Source organism: Triturus cristatus, chromosome 1_1 (genome assembly GCF_964204655.1).
Source record: "Triturus cristatus chromosome 1_1, aTriCri1.1, whole genome shotgun sequence".
Taxonomy (NCBI): domain Eukaryota; kingdom Metazoa; phylum Chordata; class Amphibia; order Caudata; family Salamandridae; genus Triturus; species Triturus cristatus.
In genome coordinates, this window is record NC_140579.1 from 714,655,171 (window position 1) to 714,680,678 (window position 25,508).

Sequence of the window (25,508 nt, forward strand, 5' to 3'; positions counted from 1 at the left end):
ACACACATCCACAAGCATCAGACATCAGACATTCACAAACATCAGGCATCAGGCATCAGACATCCATAAACATCAGGCATCAGGCATCAGACATCCACAAACATCAGGCATCAGACATCCTGCATCAGACATCATGTGTCAGACATCAGGTGTCAGACATCATGCATCAGACATCCACAAGCATCAGACATCAGGCATCAGACAGCCACAAGCATCAGACATCCACAAGCATCAGACATCAGGAATCAAACATCCACAAGCATCAGACATCCACAAGCATCAGACATCATGCATCAGGCATCAGGCAACACACATCCACAAGCATCAGACATCGGGCATCAGACATCAGGCATCAGACTTCCACAAGCATCAAGCATCAGACATCAGGCATCAGACATCCACAAGCATCAGACATCAGGTATCAGACATCAGGCAACACACATCCACAAGCATCAGGCATCAGACATCCACAGGCATCAGACATCAGGAATCAGACATCAGGCATCAGACATCAGGCACCAGACATCCACAAGCATCAGGCATCAGACATCCACAAGCATCAGGCATCAGACATCCACAAGCATCAGACATCATGCATCAGACATCAGGTGTCAGACATCATGCATCAGACATCCACAAGCATCAGACATCAGGCATCAGACAGCCACAAGCATCAGACATCCACAAGCATCAAACATCAGGCATTAGACATCAGGAATCAGACATCAGGTATCAGACATCAGGCATAAGACATCAGGCCTCTGACATCAGACATCCACAAGTATCAGACATCTACAAGCATCAGACATTAGACATCAGGCATCAGACATCATGCATCAGACATCAGGCATCAGACATCCACAAACATCAGACTTCAAGCATCAGACATCCACAAGCATCAGACATCATGCATCAGACATCATGCATGAGACATCCACAAGCATCAGACATCAGGCATCAAACATCCACAAGCATCAGGCATGCATCAGACATCAGGCAACACACATCCACAAGCATCAGGCATCATGCATCAGACATCCACAAGCATCAGACATCAGGCATCAGACATCAGGCATCAGACATCCACAAGCATCAGACATCAGGAATCAGACATGCCTGATGTCTGATGTTTGATACCTGATGTCTTATTCCTGATGTCTGATGCTTGTGGATGTCTAATGCCTGATGTTTGATGCTTGTGGATGTCTGATGCCTGATGTCTGATGCTTGTGGCTGTCTGATGCCTGATGTCTGATGTGTGATACCTGATCAGACATCAGGCATCAGACATCCACAATCATCAGACATCAGGCATCAGACATCATGCATCAGACATCAGGCATCAGACATCCACAAACATCATACATCAAGCATCAGACATCCACAAGCATCAGGCATCAGACATCATGCATGAGACATCCACAAGCATCAGACATCAGGCATCAAACATCCACAAGCATCAGACATCATGCATCAGACATCAGGCAACACACATCCACAAGCATCAGGCATCAGACATCCACAAGCATCGGACATCAGGCATCAGACATCCACAAGCATCAGACATCAGGCACCAGACATCAGGCATAAGACATCCACAAGCATCAGACATCAGGCATCAGACATCCACAAGCAACAGACATCATGCATCAGGCATCAGGCAACATACATCCACAAGCATCAGGCATCAGCCATCAAACATCAGGCATCAGACATCCACAAGCATCAGACGTCAGACGTCCACAAGCATCAGGCATCAGACATCAGACTTCCACAAGCATCAGACATCCACAAGCATCAGGCATCAGACATCTGGCATCAGACATCCACAGGCATCAGACATCAGGCACCAGACATCCACAAGCATCAGACATCCACAAGCATCAGACATCAGGCATCAGACATCCACAAACATCAGACATCAAGCATCAGACATCCACAAGCATCAGGCATCAGACATCAGGCATCAGACATCATGCATCAGACATCATGCATGAGACATCCACAAGCATCAGACATCAGGCATCAAACATCCACAAGCATCAGACATCATGCATCAGACATCAGGCAACACACATCCACAAGCATCAGACATCAGACATCAGACATTCACAAACATCAGGCATCAGGCATCAGACATCCACAAACATCAGGCATCAGGCATCAGACATCCACAAACATCAGGCATCAGACATCCTGCATCAGACATCATGCGTCAGACATCAGGTGTCAGACATCATGCATCAGACATCCACAAGCATCAGACATCAGGCATCAAACAGCCACAAGCATCAGACATCCACAAGCATCAGACATCAGGAATCAAACATCCACAAGCATCAGACATCCACAAGCATCAGACATCATGCATCAGACATCAGGCAACACACATCCACAAGCATCAGACATCGGGCATCAGACATCAGGCATCAGACTTCCACAAGCATCAAGCATCAGACATCAGGCATCAGACATCCACAAGCATCAGACATCAGGTATCAGACATCAGGCAACACACATCCACAAGCATCAGGCATCAGACATCCACAGGCATCAGACATCAGGAATCAGACATCAGGCATCAGACATCCACAAGCATCAGACATCAGGCAACAGACAGCCACAAGCATCAGACATCCACAAGCATCAAACATCAGGCATTAGACATCAGGAATCAGACATCAGGTATCAGACATCAGACATAAGACATCAGGCCTCCGACATCAGACATCCACAAGTATCAGACATCTACAAGCATCAGACATTAGACATCAGGCATCAGACATCATGCATCAGACATCAGGCATCAGACATCCACAAACATCAGACTTCAAGTATCAGACATCCACAAGCATCAGACATCATGCATCAGACATCATGCATGAGACATCCACAAGCATCAGACATCAGGCATCAAACATCCACAAGCATCAGGCATGCATCAGACATCAGGCAACACACATCCACAAGCATCAGGCATCAGACATCCACAAGCATCAGACATCATGCATCAGACATCAGGCAACACATCCACAAGCATCAGACATCAAACATCGGGCATCAGACATCAGGCATCAGACATCCACAAGCATCGGACATCAGACATCCACAAGCATCAGACATTAGGCACCAGACATCAGCCATCAGGCATAAGACATCCACAAGCATCAGGCATCAGACATCCACAAGCAACAGACATCATGCATCAAACATCAGGCAACATACATCCACAAACATCAGGCATCAGACATCAAACATCAGGCATCAGACATCCACAAGCATCAGGCATCAGACATCAGGCATCCACAAGCATCAGACATCCGAGTTCAGGCATCGGACATCAGGCATCAGACATCCACAAGCATCAGGCATCACGCTCCCAACCGGCATGTTACAGGCCTATCTCCCTTATTGATAACACTTTAAAGATTTTAGGGAGAGTATTGTACAATAAAATTTTATTATGGGCCGAGGATAACCAAATTTTAGAGAGCTGCCAGTTGGGTTTCCGCAACAAAGTCGGTACCGCGGAGCAGTGTCTTAACCTGAACCTCATTTTGGGCAAATACACCGTAGCACGTAATTGCCCAATCTATCTGGCCTTTATGGACCTATCCACTGCCTTTGACCTTGTCAATAGGTCGTTATTATGGAAGGCTTTACTGGATTACGGTCTGGATGAATCCTTGGTACATTTCCTGGCCTATTTGCACAGAGACTTGAAGGCCTGTGTTAGGATTGGTATTGGGGGCGAGGTCTCTGAGCTAGTTACAGTTAATAGAGGGGTTAGACAGGGCTGCGTCCTTGCCCCCCTCTTATTTATAATATATATTAACGGCCTTCACAAACACCTGGTTTCTTTAACTACCGATGTCCCGTCAATAAAAGGGAATTATCTCCCCGCTCTGCTCTACGCAGATGATGCGGTCCTTATGGGGCGCACCCCAAACGCTTTACGCATCTTAGTGAATGGCTTTGTTGCACATATGGATTCCCTAGATTTGAAGACTAATTTCAAGAAGTCTTTTGTAATGTCTTGTGGCCCGAAGAGGCGTCACATTGGCAGTATAGTTGTGGGGGCTGAAAGATTGGGCGCTACTAGCAGTTTCCCGTACTTGGGTGTGGTCTTTGCTGCGAACAACTCCTGGCATGGGCACATAGCCCACGCCAGGAGTAAGTTCTCAAAGTCCATTAACTGTATTTTGAGTCTCCCCCGTCCAAAATTAACCGGGGCATTGCCTGCTATTCTAAAAATATACAAAACCCAATGCGTCCCGGTTGCTACCTACGGTGCTGAAGTTTGGGGAACCGCTAGATGTTCCGATTTAATTATTGAGGAACACAGATTTTGTAGGAAACTTCTATGTGCTCCTATCACTTCCCCACATTTTATATGTCATAGGGAATTGGGGTTGCATTTTATAGGGGATTTTATTCGTGCACGCCCAGCCCTTTTTTGGTTGGCGATTTGGAAAAACCCTGCCGCCATTTTGACTAGGGATATCATCGAGGATTGTCTACGCTGCGACAGGGGCCTGGCTATCCCCTGGTTATCAGGGGTGTCTAGCGTATTCCGCAGCGTGAATCTTGAAAACATCTTCCTAGAACCAACTACCACTGTGCTCCCCACCAAATGCGAACTTAAAAAAGCACTTTATATGTTATTTGACGCCGAAAGGGTAGCTAGGGAGTCTCTGAAACCCAGTGTCCGTGGATACCTAGCCCATAATCTTACAATTTATCCGACACCTAGTTATTTAACTCTTCCGTTGAGCCATTGGGAGCGTGGCCTTATATTTCGCCTTAGGGCAGACACCATTAAATATGCACTTAGCTTTCCTTTATGGAATTTTAATGACCAATGTGCTGAGCCATGCCCTTGTGACTCTCAGAGTAGGCAAACAATTTTACATTTTTTATTTTTTTGTAAATTTTATATGAAGTATATTAAATGGTTTTTATCCCCGTATTTTAAAAAATTAAAACCCCTTAGCCTGGAACTTGCATTTTCAATGATTTTGTCCCTGGATGACGATGAACTTGTCTTTCGCGTGAGCTCTTTTCTAAAAACTGTGGTTCGTGCCCGGCTAACAATGTCCTAAAGTAATATGGTTTACCCCTTATGTGCAAAACAGCATTTTATTGTCTAATTGTATGATTTTATAAATGTTATGTTTTTTTTTTTTTTCTGTACTTTTATGGATTGTAATGATCCGAATAAAGTTTTCATTGATTGATTGATTGATTGACAAGCATCAGGCATCAGACATCAGGCACCAGACATCAGCCATCAGGCATAAGACATCCACAAGCATCAGACATCAGGCATCAGACATCCACAAGCAACAGACATCATGCATCAGGCATCAGACATCCACAAGCATCAGGCATCAGACATCCACAAGCATCAGACATCAGACATCAGGCATAAGACATCAGGCCTCCGACATCAGACATCCACAAGTATCAGACATCTACAAGCATCAGACATTAGACATCAGGCATCAGACATCATGCATCAGACATCCACAAGCATCAGACATCAGGCATCAGACAGCCACAAGCATCAGACATCAGGCATCAGACATCCACAAGCATCAAACATAAGGCATTAGACATCCACAAGCATCAGACATCAGGAATCAGACATCAGGTATCAAACATCCGGCCTCAGATATCAGACATCCACAAGTATCAGACATCATGCATCAGACATCCACAAGCATCAAACATAAGGCATTAGACATCCACAAGCATCAGACATCAGGAATCAGACATCAGGTATCACACATCAGACATCAGGCCTCAGACATCAGACATCCACAAGTATCAGACATTAAGACATCAGGCATCAGACATCATGCATCAGACATCAGACATCCACAAACATCAGACATCAAGCATCAGACATCAGACATCCACAAACATCAGACATCAAGCATCAGACATCCACAAGCATCAGGCATCAGATATCATGCATCAGACATCATGCATGAGACATCCACAAGCATCAGACATCAGGCATCAAACATCCACAAGCATCAGACATCATGCATCAGACATCAGGCAACACACATCCACAAGCATCAGGCATCAGACATCCACAAGCATCAGACATCAGGCATCAGACATCCACAAGCATCGGACATCAGGCGTCAGACATCATACATCAGACATCAGGCATCAGACATTCACAAACATCAGGCATCAGACATCAGACACCCACAAACATCATGCATCAGACATCCACAAGCATCAGACATCTTGCATCAGACATGCGTCAGACATCAGATGTCAGACATCATGCATCAGACATCCACAAGCATCAGACATCAGGCATCAGACAGCCACAAGCATCAGACATCCACAAGCATCAGACATCAGGAATCAAACTTCCACAAGCATCAGACATCCACAAGCATCAGACATCCACAAGCATCAGACATCAGGAATCAAACATCCACAAGCATCAGACATCATGCATCAGACATCAGGCAACACACATCCACAAGCATCAGACATCGGGCATCAGGCATCAGACTTCCACAAGCATCAGACATCAGGCATCAGACATCCACAAGCATCAGACATCAGGTATCAGACATCAGGCAACACACATCCACAAGCATCAGGCATCAGACATCCACAGGCATCAGACATTAGGTATCAGACATCCACAAGCATCAGACATCAGGAATCAGACATCAGACATCAGGCACCAGACATCCACAAGCATCAGGCATTAGACATTCACAAGCATCAGACATCAGGCATCAGACATCCACAAGCATCAGACATCATGCATCAGACATCAGGTGTCAGACATCAGGTGTCAGACATCCACAAGCATCAGACATCAGGCACCAGACATCCTCAAGCATCAGGCATCAGACATTCACAAGCATCAGGCATCAGGCACCAGACATCCACAAGCATCAGGCATCAGACATTCACAAGCATCAGACATCAGGCACCAGACATCCACAAGCATCAGACATCCACAAGCATCAGACATCATGCATCAGATATCATGCATCAGACATCAGGTGTCAGACATCATGCATCAGACATCCACAAGCATCAGACATCAGGCACCAGACAGCCACAAGCATCAGACATCAGGCATCAGACATCCACAAGCATCAGACATCAGGAATCAGACATGCCTGATGCCTGATGTGTGATACCTGATGTCTGATTCCTGATGTCTGATGTTTGTGGATGTCTAATGCCTGATGTTTGATGCTTGTGGATGTCTGATGCCTGATGTCTGATGCTTGTGGCTGTCTGATGCCTGATGTCTGATGTGTGATACCTGATAAGACATCAGGCCTCAGACATCAGACATCCGCAAGTATCAGACATCTACAAGCATCAGACATTAAGACATCAGGCATCAGACATCATGCATCAGACATCAGGCAACACACATCCACAAGCATAGGGCATCAGACATCCACAAGCATCAAGCATCGGACATCAGGCATCAGACATCCACAAGCAACAGACATCATTCATCAGACATCAGGCAACATACATCCACAAGCATCAGGCATCAGACATCAAACATCAGGCATCAGACATCCACAAGCATCAGGCATCAGACATCCACAAGCGTCTGGCATCAGACATCAGGCATCCACAAGCATTAGACATCCACAAGCATCAGGCATTCGACATCAGGCATCAGACATCAGGCACCAGACATCCACAAGCATCAGACATCCACAAGCATCAGACATCTGGCATCAGACATCCACAGGCATCAGACATCAGGCACCAGACATCCACAAGCATCAGACATCCACAAGCATCAGACATCAGGCATCAGACATCCAAAAACATCAGACATCAAGCATCAGACATCCACAAGCATCAGGCATCAGACATCAGGCATCAGACATCATGCATCAGACATCATGCATGAGACATCCACAAGCATCAGACATCAGGCATCATACATCCACAAGCATCAGACATCCACAAGCATCATGCATGAGGCATCAGACATCCACAAGCATCAGACATCATGCATCAGACATCATGCATCAGACATCAGGTGTCAGACATCATGCATCAGACATCCACAAGCATCAACATCAGGCATCAGACAGCCACAAGCATCAGACATCAGGCATCAGACATCCACAAGCATCAGACATCAGGAATCAGACATCAGATATCACACATCAGACATCAGGCCTCAGACATCAGACATCCACAAGTATCAGACATCTACAAGCATCAGACATTAAGACATCAGGCATCAGACATCATGCATCAGACATCAGACATCCACAAACATCAGACATCAAGCATCAGACATCCACAAGCATCAGACATCATGCATCAGACATCATGCATGAGACATCAGGCATCAAACATCCACAAGCATCAGACATCATGCATCAGACATCAGGCAACACACATCCACAAGCATCAGGCATCAGACATCCACAAGCATCATGCATCAGACATCATGCATCAGACATCAGGTGTCAGACATCCACAAGCATCATATATCAGGCATCAGACAGCCACAAGCATCAGACATCCACAAGCATCAGACATCAGGAATCAAACATCCACAAGCATCAGACATCCACAAGCATCAGACATCATGCATCAGACATCAGGCAACACACATCCACAAGCATAAGGCATCAGACATCAAACATCAGGCATCAGACATCAGGCATCAGACTTCCACAAGCATCAGACATCAGGTGTCAGACATCAGGCATCAGACATCAGGCACCAGACATCCACAAGCATCAGGCATCAGACATTCACAAGCATCAGACATCAGGCATCAGACATCCACAAGCATCAGACATCCACAAGCATCAAACATCATGCATCAGACATCATGCATCAGACATCAGGTGTCAGACATCATGCATCAGACATCCACAAGCATCAGACATCAGGCATCAGACAGCCACAAGCATCAGACATCAGGCATCAGACATCCACAAGCATCAAACATCAGGCATTAGACATCCACAAGCATCAGACATCAGGAATCAGACATCAGGTATCAGGCATAAGACATCAGGCATCAGACATCCACAAACATCAGACATCAAGCATCAGACATCCACAAGCATCATGCATCAGACATCAGGCATCAGACATCATGCATCAGACATCATGCATGAGACATCCACAAGCATCAGACATCAGGCATCAAACATCCACAAGCATCAGACATCATGCATCAGACATCAGGCAACACACATCCACAAGCATCAGACATCAGACATCAGACATTCACAAACATCAGGCATCAGGCATCAGACATCCACAAACATCAGGCATTAGGCATCAGACATCCACAAACATCAGGCATCAGACATCCTGCATCAGACATCATGCATCAGACATCAGGTGTCAGACATCATGCATCAGACATCCACAAGCATCAGACATCAGGCATCAGACAGCCACAAGCATCAGACATCAGGCATCAGACAGCCACAAACATCAGACATCAGGAATCAAACATCCACAAGCATCAGACATCCACAAGCATCAGACATCATGCATCAGACATCAGGCAACACACATCCACAAGCATCAGACATCGGGCATCAGACATCAGGCATCAGACTTCCACAAGCATCAAGCATCAGACATCAGGCATCAGACATCCACAAGCATCAGACATCAGGTATCAGACATCAGGCAACACACATCCACAAGCATCAGGCATCAGACATCCACAGGCATCAGACATCAGGAATCAGACATCAGACATCAGGCACCAGACATCCACAAGCATCAGGCATCAGACATCCACAAGCATCAGACATCATGCATCAGACATCAGGTGTCAGACATCATGCATCAGACATCCACAAGCATCAGACATCAGGCATCAGACAGCCACAAGCATCAGACATCCACAAGCATCAAACATCAGGCATTAGACATCCATAAGCATCAGACATCAGGAATCAGACATCAGGTATCAGACATCAGGCATAAGACATCAGGCCTCCGACATCAGACATCCACAAGTATCAGACATCTACAAGCATCAGACATCAGGCATCCGACATCATGCATCAGACATCAGGCATCAGACATCCACAAGCATCAGACATCATGCATCAGACATCATGCATGAGACATCCACAAGCATCAGACATCAGGCATCAAACATCCACAAGCATCAGGCATGCATCAGACATCAGGCAACACACATCCACAAGCATCAGGCATCAGACATCCACAAGCATCAGACATCATGCATCAGACATCAGGCAACACATCCACAAGCATCAGACATCAAACATCGGGCATCAGACATCAGGCATCAGACATCCACAAGCATCGGACATCAGACATCCACAAGCATCAGACATCAGGCACCAGACATCAGCCATCAGGCATAAGACATCCACAAGCATCAGGCATCAGACATCCACAAGCAACAGACATCATGCATCAGACATCAGGCAACATACATCCACAAACATCAGGCATCAGACATCAAACATCAGGCATCAGACATCCACAAGCATCAGACATCAGGCATCCACAAGCATCAGACATCCGACATCAGGCATCGGACATCAGGCACCAGACATCCACAAGCATCAGGCATCAGACATCAGGCACCAGACATCAGCCATCAGGCATAGGACATCCACAAGCATCAGACATCAGGCATCAGACATCCACAAGCAACAGACATCATGCATCAGGCATCAGACATCCACAATCATCAGGCATCAGACATCCACAAGCATCAGACATCAGGCATCAGACATCAGGCACCAGACATCCACAAGCATCAGACATCAGGCACCAGACATCCACAAGCATCAGATATCCACAAGCATCAGACATAAGGCATCAGACATCCACAAGCATCAGACATCAGAAATCAGACATCAGGCATCAGGCACCAGACATCCACAAGCATCAGACATCCACAAGCATCAGACATCAGGCATTAGACATCCGGCACCAGACATGCACAAGCATCAGGCATCAGACATGCACAAGCATCAGGCATCAGACATCATGCATCAGACATCATGCATCAGACATCAGGTGTCAGACATGCATCAGACAGCCACAAGCATCAGACATCAGGCATCAGACAGCCACAAGCATCAGACATCAGGCATCAGACATCCACAAGCATCAAACATAAGGCATTAGACATCCACAAGCATCAGACATCAGGAATCAGACATCAGGTATAAGACATCAGGCCTCAGATATCAGACATCCACAAGTATCAGACATCTACAAACATCAGGCATCAGACATCATGCATCAGACATCAGGTATCAGACATCCACAAACATCAGACATCAAGCATCAGACATCCACAAGCATCAGGCATCAGACATCAGGCATCAGACATCCACAAACATCAGACATCAAGCATCCGACATCCACAAGCATCAGACATCATGCATCAGACATCATGCATGAGACATCCACAAGCATCAGACATCAGGCATCAAACATCCACAAGCATCAGACATCCACAAGCATCATGCATGAGGCATCAGACATCCACACGCATCAGACATCATGCATCAGACATCAGGTGTCAGACATCATGCGTCAGACATCCACAAGCATCAGACATCAGGCATCAGACAGCCACAAGCATCAGACATCAGGCATCAGACATCCACAAGCATCAGACATCAGGAATCAGACATCAGGTATCACACATCAGACATCAGGCCTCAGACATCAGACATCCACAAGTATCAGACATTAAGACATCAGGCATCAGACATCATGCATCAGACATCAGACATCCACAAACATCAGACATCAAGCATCAGACATCCACAAGCATCATGCATCAGACATCAGGTGTCAGACATCCACAAGCATCATATATCAGGCATCAGACAGCCACAAGCATCAGACATCCACAAGCATCAGACATCAGGAATCAAACATCCACAAGCATCAGACATCCACAAGCATCAGACATCATGCATCAGACATCAGGCAACACACATCCACAAGCATAAGGCATCAGACATCAAACATCAGGCATCAGACATCAGGCATCAGACTTCCACAAGCATCAGACATCAGGTGTCAGACTTCAGGCATCAGACATCAGGCACCAGACATCCACAAGCATCAGGCATCAGACATTCACAAGCATCAGACATCAGGCATCAGACATCCACAAGCATCAGACATCCACAAGCATCAAACATCATGCATCAGACATCATGCATCAGACATCAGGTGTCAGGCATCATGCATCAGACATCCACAAGCATCAGACATCAGGCATCAGACAGCCACAAGCATTAGACATCAGGCATCAGACATCCAAAAGCATCAAACATCAGGCATCAGACATCCACAAGCATCAGACATCAGGAATCAAACATCCACAAGCATCAGACATCATGCATCAGACATCAGGCAACACACATCCACAAGCATCAGACATCGGGCATCAGACATCAGGCATCAGACTTCCACAAGCATCAGACATCAGGCATCAGACATCCACAAGCGTCAGACATCAGGTATCAGACATCAGGCAACACACATCCACAAGCATCAGGCATCAGACATCCACAGGCATCAGACATTAGGTATCAGACATCCACAAGCATCAGACATCAGGAATCAGACATCAGGCATCAGACATCAGGCACCAGACATCCACAAGCATCAGGCATTAGACATTCACAAGCATCAGACATCAGGCATCAGACATCCACAAGCATCAGACATCATGCATCAGACATCAGGTGTCAGACATCAGGTGTCAGACATCCACAAGCATCAGACATCAGGCACCAGACATCCTCAAGCATCAGGCATCAGACATTCACAAGCATCAGGCATCAGGCACCAGACATCCACAAGCATCAGGCATCAGACATTCACAAGCATCAGACATCAGGCACCAGACATCCACAAGCATCAGACATCCACAAGCATCAGACATCATGCATCAGATATCATGCATCAGACATCAGGTGTCAGACATCATGCATCAGACATCCACAAGCATCAGACATCAGGCATCAGACAGCCACAAGCATCAGACATCAGGCATCAGACATCCACAAGCATCAGACATCAGGAATCAGACATGCCTGATGCCTGATGTGTGATACCTGATGTCTGATTCCTGATGTCTGATGTTTGTGGATGTCTAATGCCTGATGTTTGATGCTTGTGGATGTCTGATGCCTGATGTCTGATGCTTGTGGCTGTCTGATGCCTGATGTCTGATTTGTGATACCTGATAAGACATCAGGCCTCAGACATCAGACATCCGCAAGTATCAGACATCTACAAGCATCAGACATTAAGACATCAGGCATCAGACATCATGCATCAGACATCAGGCAACACACATCCACAAGCATCAGGCATCAGACATCCACAAGCATCAAGCATCGGACATCAGGCATCAGACATCCACAAGCAACAGACATCATTCATCAGACATCAGGCAACATACATCCACAAGCATCAGGCATCAGACATCAAACATCAGGCATCAGACATCCACAAGCAACAGGCATCAGACATCCACAAGCGTCTGGCATCAGACATCAGGCATCCACAAGCATCAGACATCCACAAGCATCAGGCATTCGACATCAGGCATCAGACATCAGGCACCAGACATCCACAAGCATCAGACATTCACAAGCATCAGACATCTGGCATCAGACATCCACAGGCATCAGACATCAGGCACCAGACATCCACAAGCATCAGACATCCACAAGCATCAGACATCAGGCATCAGACATCCAAAAACATCAGACATCAAGCATCAGACATCCACAAGCATCAGGCATCAGACATCAGGCATCAGACATCATGCATCAGACATCATGCATGAGACATCCACAAGCATCAGACATCAGGCATCATACATCCACGAGCATCAGACATCCACAAGCATCATGCATGAGGCATCAGACATCCACAAGCATCAGACATCATGCATCAGACATCATGCATCAGACATCAGGTGTCAGACATCATGCATCAGACATTCACAAGCATCAACATCAGGCATCAGACAGCCACAAGTATCAGACATCAGGCATCAGACATCCACAAGCATCAGACATCAGGAATCAGACATCAGATATCACACATCAGACATCAGACATCAGGCCTCAGACATCAGACATCCACAAGTATCAGACATCTACAAGCATCAGACATTAAGACATCAGGCATCAGACATCATGCATCAGACATCAGACATCCACAAACATCAGACATCAAGCATCAGACATCCACAAGCATCAGACATCATGCATCAGACATCATGCATGAGACATCAGGCATCAAACATCCACAAGCATCAGACATCATGCATCAGACATCAGGCAACACACATCCACAAGCATCAGGCATCAGACATCCACAAGCATCATGCATCAGACATCATGCATCAGACATCAGGTGTCAGACATCCACAAGCATCATATATCAGGCATCCGACAGCCACAAGCATCAGACATCCACAAGCATCAGACATCAGGAATCAAACATCCACAAGCATCAGACATCCACAAGCATCAGACATCATGCATCAGACATCAGGCAACACACATCCACAAGCATAAGGCATCAGACATCAAACATCAGGCATCAGACATCAGGCATCAGACTTCCACAAGCATCAGACATCAGGTGTCAGACTTCAGGCATCAGACATCAGGCACCAGACATCCACAAGCATCAGGCATCAGACATTCACAAGCATCAGACATCAGGCATCAGACATCCACAAGCATCAGACATCAGGCATCAGACAGCCACAAGTATCAGACATCAGGCATCAGACATCCACAAGCATCAGACATCAGGAATCAGACATCAGATATCACACATCAGACATCAGGCCTCAGACATCAGACATCCACAAGTATCAGACATCTACAAGCATCAGACATTAAGACATCAGGCATCAGACATCATGCATCAGACATCAGACATCCACAAACATCAGACATCAAGCATCAGACATCCACAAGCATCAGACATCATGCATCAGACATCATGCATGAGACATCAGGCATCAAACATCCACAAGCATCAGACATCATGCATCAGACATCAGGCAACACACATCCACAAGCATCAGGCATCAGACATCCACAAGCATCATGCATCAGACATCATGCATCAGACATCAGGTGTCAGACATCCACAAGCATCATATATCAGGCATCCAACAGCCACAAGCATCAGACATCCACAAGCATCAGACATCAGGAATCAAACATCCACAAGCATCAGACATCCACAAGCATCAGACATCATGCATCAGACATCAGGCAACACACATCCACAAGCATAAGGCATCAGACATCAAACATCAGGCATCAGACATCAGGCATCAGACTTCCACAAGCATCAGACATCAGGTGTCAGACTTCAGGCATCAGACATCAGGCACCAGACATCCACAAGCATCAGGCATCAGACATTCACAAGCATCAGACATCAGGCATCAGACATCCACAAGCATCAGACATCCACAAGCATCAAACATCATGCATCAGACATCATGCATCAGACATCAGGTGTCAGACATCATGCATCAGACATCCACAAGCATCAGACATCAGGCATCAGACAGCCACAAGCATCAGACATCAGGCATCAGACATCCAAAAGCATCAAACATCAGGCATTAGACATCCACAAGCATCAGACATCAGGAATCAGACATCAGGTATCAGGCATAAGACATCAGGCATCAGACATCCACAAACATCAGACATCAAGCATCAGACATCCACAAGCATCAGGCATCAGACATCAGGCATCAGACATCATGCATCAGACATCATGCATGAGACATCCACAAGCATCAGACATCAGGCATCAAACATCCACAAGCATCAGACATCATGCATCAGACATCAGGCAACACACATCCACAAGCATCAGACATCAGACATCAGACATTCACAAACATCAGGCATCAGGCATCAGACATCCACAAACATCAGGCATCAGGCATCAGACATCCACAAACATCAGGCATCAGACATCCTGCATCAGACATCATGCGTCAGACATCAGGTGTCAGACATCATGCATCAGACATCCACAAGCATCAGACATCAGGCATCAGACAGCCACAAGCATCAGTTATCCACAAGCATCAGACATCAGGAATCAAACATCCACAAGCATCAGACATCCACAAGCATCAGACATCATGCATCAGACATCAGGCAACACACATCCACAAGCATCAGACATCGGGCATCAGACATCAGGCATCAGACTTCCACAAGCATCAAGCATCAGACATCAGGCATCAGACATCCACAAGCATCAGACATCAGGTATCAGACATCAGGCAACACACATCCACAAGCATCAGGCATCAGACATCCACAGGCATCAGACATCAGGAATCAGACATCAGACATCAGGCACCAGACATCCACAAGCATCAGGCATCAGACATCCACAAGCATCAGACATCATGCATCAGACATCAGGTGTCAGACATCATGCGTCAGACATCCACAAGCATCAGACATCAGGCATCAGACAGCCACAAGCATCAGACATCCACAAGCATCAAACATCAGGCATTAGACATCCACAAGCATCAGACATCAGGAATCAGACATCAGGTATCAGACATCAGGCATAAGACATCAGGCCTCCGACATCAGACATCCACAAGTATCAGACATCTACAAGCATCAGACATCAGGCATCAGACATCATGCATCAGACATCAGGCATCAGACATCCACAAACATCAGACTTCAAGCATCAGACATCCACAAGCATCAGACATCATGCATCAGACATCATGCATGAGACATCCACAAGCATCAGACATCAGGCAACAGACATCCACAAGCATCAGACATCCACAAGCATCAGACATCATGCATCAGATATCATGCATCAGACATCAGGTGTCAGACATCATGCATCAGACATCCACAAGCATCAGACATCAGGCATCAGACAGCCACAAGCATCAGACATCAGGCATCAGACATCCACAAGCATCAGACATCAGGAATCAGACATGCCTGATGCCTGATGTGTGATACCTGATGTCTGATTCCTGATGTCTGATGTTTGTGGATGTCTAATGCCTGATGTTTGATGCTTGTGGATGTCTGATGCCTGATGTCTGATGCTTGTGGCTGTCTGATGCCTGATGTCTGATTTGTGATACCTGATAAGACATCAGGCCTCAGACATCAGACATCCGCAAGTATCAGACATCTACAAGCATCAGACATTAAGACATCAGGCATCAGACATCATGCATCAGACATCAGGCAACACACATCCACAAGCATCAGGCATCAGACATCCACAAGCATCAAGCATCGGACATCAGGCATCAGACATCCACAAGCAACAGACATCATTCATCAGACATCAGGCAACATACATCCACAAGCATCAGGCATCAGACATCAAACATCAGGCATCAGACATCCACAAGCAACAGGCATCAGACATCCACAAGCGTCTGGCATCAGACATCAGGCATCCACAAGCATCAGACATCCACAAGCATCAGGCATTCGACATCAGGCATCAGACATCAGGCACCAGACATCCACAAGCATCAGACATTCACAAGCATCAGACATCTGGCATCAGACATCCACAGGCATCAGACATCAGGCACCAGACATCCACAAGCATCAGACATCCACAAGCATCAGACATCAGGCATCAGACATCCAAAAACATCAGACATCAAGCATCAGACATCCACAAGCATCAGGCATCAGACATCAGGCATCAGACATCATGCATCAGACATCATGCATGAGACATCCACAAGCATCAGACATCAGGCATCATACATCCACGAGCATCAGACATCCACAAGCATCATGCATGAGGCATCAGACATCCACAAGCATCAGACATCATGCATCAGACATCATGCATCAGACATCAGGTGTCAGACATCATGCATCAGACATTCACAAGCATCAACATCAGGCATCAGACAGCCACAAGTATCAGACATCAGGCATCAGACATCCACAAGCATCAGACATCAGGAATCAGACATCAGATATCACACATCAGACATCAGACATCAGGCCTCAGACATCAGACATCCACAAGTATCAGACATCTACAAGCATCAGACATTAAGACATCAGGCATCAGACATCATGCATCAGACATCAGACATCCACAAACATCAGACATCAAGCATCAGACATCCACAAGCATCAGACATCATGCATCAGACATCATGCATGAGACATCAGGCATCAAACATCCACAAGCATCAGACATCATGCATCAGACATCAGGCAACACACATCCACAAGCATCAGGCATCAGACATCCACAAGCATCATGCATCAGACATCATGCATCAGACATCAGGTGTCAGACATCCACAAGCATCATATATCAGGCATCCGACAGCCACAAGCATCAGACATCCACAAGCATCAGACATCAGGAATCAAACATCCACAAGCATCAGACATCCACAAGCATCAGACATCATGCATCAGACATCAGGCAACACACATCCACAAGCATAAGGCATCAGACATCAAACATCAGGCATCAGACATCAGGCATCAGACTTCCACAAGCATCAGACATCAGGTGTCAGACTTCAGGCATCAGACATCAGGCACCAGACATCCACAAGCATCAGGCATCAGACATTCACAAGCATCAGACATCAGGCATCAGACATCCACAAGCATCAGACATCAGGCATCAGACAGCCACAAGTATCAGACATCAGGCATCAGACATCCACAAGCATCAGACATCAGGAATCAGACATCAGATATCACACATCAGACATCAGGCCTCAGACATCAGACATCCACAAGTATCAGACATCTACAAGCATCAGACATTAAGACATCAGGCATCAGACATCATGCATCAGACATCAGACATCCACAAACATCAGACATCAAGCATCAGACATCCACAAGCATCAGACATCATGCATCAGACATCATGCATGAGACATCAGGCATCAAACATCCACAAGCATCAGACATCATGCATCAGACATCAGGCAACACACATCCACAAGCATCAGGCATCAGACATCCACAAGCATCATGCATCAGAGATCATGCATCAGACATCAGGTGTCAGACATCCACAAGCATCATATATCAGGCATCCAACAGCCACAAGCATCAGACATCCACAAGCATCAGACATCAGGAATCAAACATCCACAAGCATCAGACATCCACAAGCATCAGACATCATGCATCAGACATCAGGCAACACACATCCACAAGCATAAGGCATCAGACATCAAACATCAGGCATCAGACATCAGGCATCAGACTTCCACAAGCATCAGACATCAGGTGTCAGACTTCAGGCATCAGACATCAGGCACCAGACATCCACAAGCATCAGGCATCAGACATTCACAAGCATCAGACATCAGGCATCAGACATCCACAAGCATCAGACATCCACAAGCATCAAACATCATGCATCAGACATCATGCATCAGACATCATGCATCAGACATCAGGTGTCAGACATCATGCATCAGACATCCACAAGCATCAGACATCAGGCATCAGACAGCCACAAGCATCAGACATCAGGCATCAGACATCCAAAAGCATCAAACATCAGGCATTAGACATCCACAAGCATCAGACATCAGGAATCAGACATCAGGTATCAGGCATAAGACATCAGGCATCAGACATCCACAAACATCAGACATCAAGCATCAGACATCCACAAGCATCAGGCATCAGACATCAGGCATCAGACATCATGCATCAGACATCATGCATGAGACATCCACAAGCATCAGACATCAGGCATCAAACATCCACAAGCATCAGACATCATGCATCAGACATCAGGCAACACACATCCACAAGCATCAGACATCAGACATCAGACATTCACAAACATCAGGCATCAGACATCCACAAACATCAGGCATCAGGCATCAGACATCCACAAACATCAGGCATCAGACATCCTGCATCAGACATCATGCGTCAGACATCAGGTGTCAGACATCATGCATCAGACATCCACAAGCATCAGACATCAGGCATCAGACAGCCACAAGCATCAGACATCCACAAGCATCAGACATCAGGAATCAAACATCCACAAGCATCAGACATCCACAAGCATCAGACATCATGCATCAGACATCAGGCAACACACATCCACAAGCATCAGACATCAGGCATCAGACATCAGGCATCAGACTTCCACAAGCATCAAGCATCAGACATCAGGCATCAGACATCCACAAGCATCAGACATCAGGTATCAGACATCAGGCAACACACATCCACAAGCATCAGGCATCAGACATCCACAGGCATCAGACATCAGGAATCAGACATCAGACATCAGGCACCAGACATCCACAAGCATCAGGCATCAGACATCCACAAGCATCAGACATCATGCATCAGACATCAGGTGTCAGACATCATGCATCAGACATCCACAAGCTTCAGACATCAGGCATCAGACAGCCAAAAGCATCAGACATCCACAAGCATCAAACATCAGGCATTAGACATCCACAAGCATCAGACATCAGGAATCAGACATCAGGTATCAGACATCAGGCATAAGACATCAGGCCTCCGACATCAGACATCCACAAGTATCAGACATCTACAAGCATCAGACATCAGGCATCAGACATCATGCATCAGACATCAGGCATCAGACATCCACAAACATCAGACTTCAAGCATCAGACATCCACAAGCATCAGACATCATGCATCAGACATCATGCATGAGACATCATGCATGAGACATCCACAAGCATCAGACATCAGGCAACAGACATCCACAAGCATCAGACATCCACAAGCATCAGACATCATGCATCAGATATCATGCATCAGACATCAGGTGTCAGACATCATGCATCAGACATCCACAAGCATCAGACATCAGGCATCAGACAGCCACAAGCATCAGACATCAGGCATCAGACATCCACAAGCATCAGACATCAGGAATCAGACATGCCTGATGCCTGATGTGTGATACCTGATGTCTGATTCCTGATGTCTGATGTTTGTGGATGTCTAATGCCTGATGTTTGATGCTTGTGGATGTCTGATGCCTGATGTCTGATGCTTGTGGCTGTCTGATGCCTGATGTCTGATTTGTGATACCTGATAAGACATCAGGCCTCAGACATCAGACATCCGCAAGTATCAGACATCTACAAGCATCAGACATTAAGACATCAGGCATCAGACATCATGCATCAGACATCAGGCAACACACATCCACAAGCATCAGGCATCAGACATCCACAAGCATCAAGCATCGGACATCAGGCATCAGACATCCACAAGCAACAGACATCATTCATCAGACATCAGGCAACATACATCCACAAGCATCAGGCATCAGACATCAAACATCAGGCATCAGACATCCACAAGCAACAGGCATCAGACATCCACAAGCGTCTGGCATCAGACATCAGGCATCCACAAGCATCAGACATCCACAAGCATCAGGCATTCAACATCAGGCATCAGACATCAGGCACCAGACATCCACAAGCATCAGACATTCACAAGCATCAGACATCTGGCATCAGACATCCACAGGCATCAGACATCAGGCACCAGACATCCACAAGCATCAGACATCCACAAGCATCAGACATCAGGCATCAGACATCCAAAAACATCAGACATCAAGCATCAGACATCCACAAGCATCAGGCATCAGACATCAGGCATCAGACATCATGCATCAGACATCATGCATGAGACATCCACAAGCATCAGACATCAGGCATCATACATCCACGAGCATCAGACATCCACAAGCATCATGCATGAGGCATCAGACATCCACAAGCATCAGACATCATGCATCAGACATCATGCATCAGACATCAGGTGTCAGACATCATGCATCAGACATTCACAAGCATCAACATCAGGCATCAGACAGCCACAAGTATCAGACATCAGGCATCAGACATCCACAAGCATCAGACATCAGGAATCAGACATCAGATATCACACATCAGACATCAGACATCAGGCCTCAGACATCAGACATCCACAAGTATCAGACATCTACAAGCATCAGACATTAAGACATCAGGCATCAGACATCATGCATCAGACATCAGACATCCACAAACATCAGACATCAAGCATCAGACATCCACAAGCATCAGACATCATGCATCAGACATCATGCATCAGACATCAGGCATCAAACATCCACAAGCATCAGACATCATGCATCAGACATCAGGCAACACACATCCACAAGCATCAGGCATCAGACATCCACAAGCATCATGCATCAGACATCATGCATCAGACATCAGGTGTCAGACATCCACAAGCATCATATATCAGGCATCCGACAGCCACAAGCATCAGACATCCACAAGCATCAGACATCAGGAATCAAACATCCACAAGCATCAGACATCCACAAGCATCAGACATCATGCATCAGACATCAGGCAACACACATCCACAAGCATAAGGCATCAGACATCAAACATCAGGCATCAGACATCAGGCATCAGACTTCCACAAGCATCAGACATCAGGTGTCAGACTTCAGGCATCAGACATCAGGCACCAGACATCCACAAGCATCAGGCATCAGACATTCACAAGCATCAGACATCAGGCATCAGACATCCACAAGCATCAGACATCAGGCATCAGACAGCCACAAGTATCAGACATCAGGCATCAGACATCCACAAGCATCAGACATCAGGAATCAGACATCAGATATCACACATCAGACATCAGGCCTCAGACATCAGACATCCACAAGTATCAGACATCTACAAGCATCAGACATTAAGACATCAGGCATCAGACATCATGCATCAGACATCAGACATCCACAAACATCAGACATCAAGCATCAGACATCCACAAGCATCAGACATCATGCATCAGACATCATGCATGAGACATCAGGCATCAAACATCCACAAGCATCAGACATCATGCATCAGACATCAGGCAACACACATCCACAAGCATCAGGCATCAGACATCCACAAGCATCATGCATCAGACATCATGCATCAGACATCAGGTGTCAGACATCCACAAGCATCATATATCAGGCATCCAACAGCCACAAGCATCAGACATCCACAAGCATCAGACATCAGGAATCAAACATCCACAAGCATCAGACATCCACAAGCATCAGACATCATGCATCAGACATCAGGCAACACACATCCACAAGCATAAGGCATCAGACATCAAACATCAGGCATCAGACATCAGGCATCAGACTTCCACAAGCATCAGACATCAGGTGTCAGACTTCAGGCATCAGACATCAGGCACCAGACATCCACAAGCATCAGGCATCAGACATTCACAAGCATCAGACATCAGGCATCAGACATCCACAAGCATCAGACATCCACAAGCATCAAACATCATGCATCAGACATCATGCATCAGACATCAGGTGTCAGACATCATGCATCAGACATCCACAAGCATCAGACATCAGGCATCAGACAGCCACAAGCATCAGACATCAGGCATCAGACATCCAAAAGCATCAAACATCAGGCATTAGACATCCACAAGCATCAGACATCAGGAATCAGACATCAGGTATCAGGCATAAGACATCAGGCATCAGACATCCACAAACATCAGACATCAAGCATCAGACATCCACAAGCATCAGGCATCAGACATCAGGCATCAGACATCATGCATCAGACATCATGCATGAGACATCCACAAGCATCAGACATCAGGCATCAAACATCCACAAGCATCAGACATCATGCATCAGACATCAGGCAACACACATCCACAAGCATCAGACATCAGACATCAGACATTCACAAACATCAGGCATCAGGCATCAGACATCCACAAACATCAGGCATCAGGCATCAGACATCCACAAACATCAGGCATCAGACATCCTGCATCAGACATCATGCGTCAGACATCAGGTGTCAGACATCATGCATCAGACATCCACAAGCATCAGACATCAGGCATCAGACAGCCACAAGCATCAGACATCCACAAGCATCAGACATCAGGAATCAAACATCCACAAGCATCAGACATCCACAAGCATCAGACATCATGCATCAGACATCAGGCAACACACATCCACAAGCATCAGACATCGGGCATCAGACATCAGGCATCAGACTTCCACAAGCATCAAGCATCAGACATCAGGCATCAGACATCCACAAGCATCAGACATCAGGTATCAGACATCAGGCAACACACATCCACAAGCATCAGGCATCAGACATCCACAGGCATCAGACATCAGGAATCAGACATCAGACATCAGGCACCAGACATCCACAAGCATCAGGCATCAGACATCCACAAGCATCAGACATCATGCATCAGACATCAGGTGTCAGACATCATGCATCAGACATCCACAAGCATCAGACATCAGGCATCAGACAGCCACAAGCATCAGACATCCACAAGCATCAAACATCAGGCATTAGACATCCACAAGCATCAGACATCAGGAATCAGACATCAGGTATCAGACATCAGGCATAAGACATCAGGCCTCCGACATCAGACATCCACAAGTATCAGACATCTACAAGCATCAGACATCAGGCATCAGACATCATGCATCAGACATCAGGCATCAGACATCCACAAACATCAGACTTCAAGCATCAGACATCCACAAGCATCAGACATCATGCATCAGACATCATGCATGAGACATCCACAAGCATCAGACATCAGGCAACAGACATCCACAAGCATCAGACATCCACAAGCATCAGACATCATGCATCAGATATCATGCATCAGACATCAGGTGTCAGACATCATGCATCAGACATCCACAAGCATCAGACATCAGGCATCAGACAGCCACAAGCATCAGACATCAGACATCAGACATCCACAAGCATCAGACATCAGGAATCAGACATGCCTGATGCCTGATGTGTGATACCTGATGTCTGATTCCTGATGTCTGATGTTTGTGGATGTCTAATGCCTGATGTTTGATGCTTGTGGATGTCTGATGCCTGATGTCTGATGCTTGTGGCTGTCTGATGCCTGATGTCTGATTTGTGATACCTGATAAGACATCAGGCCTCAGACATCAGACATCCGCAAGTATCAGACATCTACAAGCATCAGACATTAAGACATCAGGCATCAGACATCATGCATCAGACATCAGGCAACACACATCCACAAGCATCAGGCATCAGACATCCACAAGCATCAAGCATCGGACATCAGGCATCAGACATCCACAAGCAACAGACATCATTCATCAGACATCAGGCAACATACATCCACAAGCATCAGGCATCAGACATCAAACATCAGGCATCAGACATCCACAAGCAACAGGCATCAGACATCCACAAGCGTCTGGCATCAGACATCAGGCATCCACAAGCATCAGACATCCACAAGCATCAGGCATTCGACATCAGGCATCAGACATCAGGCA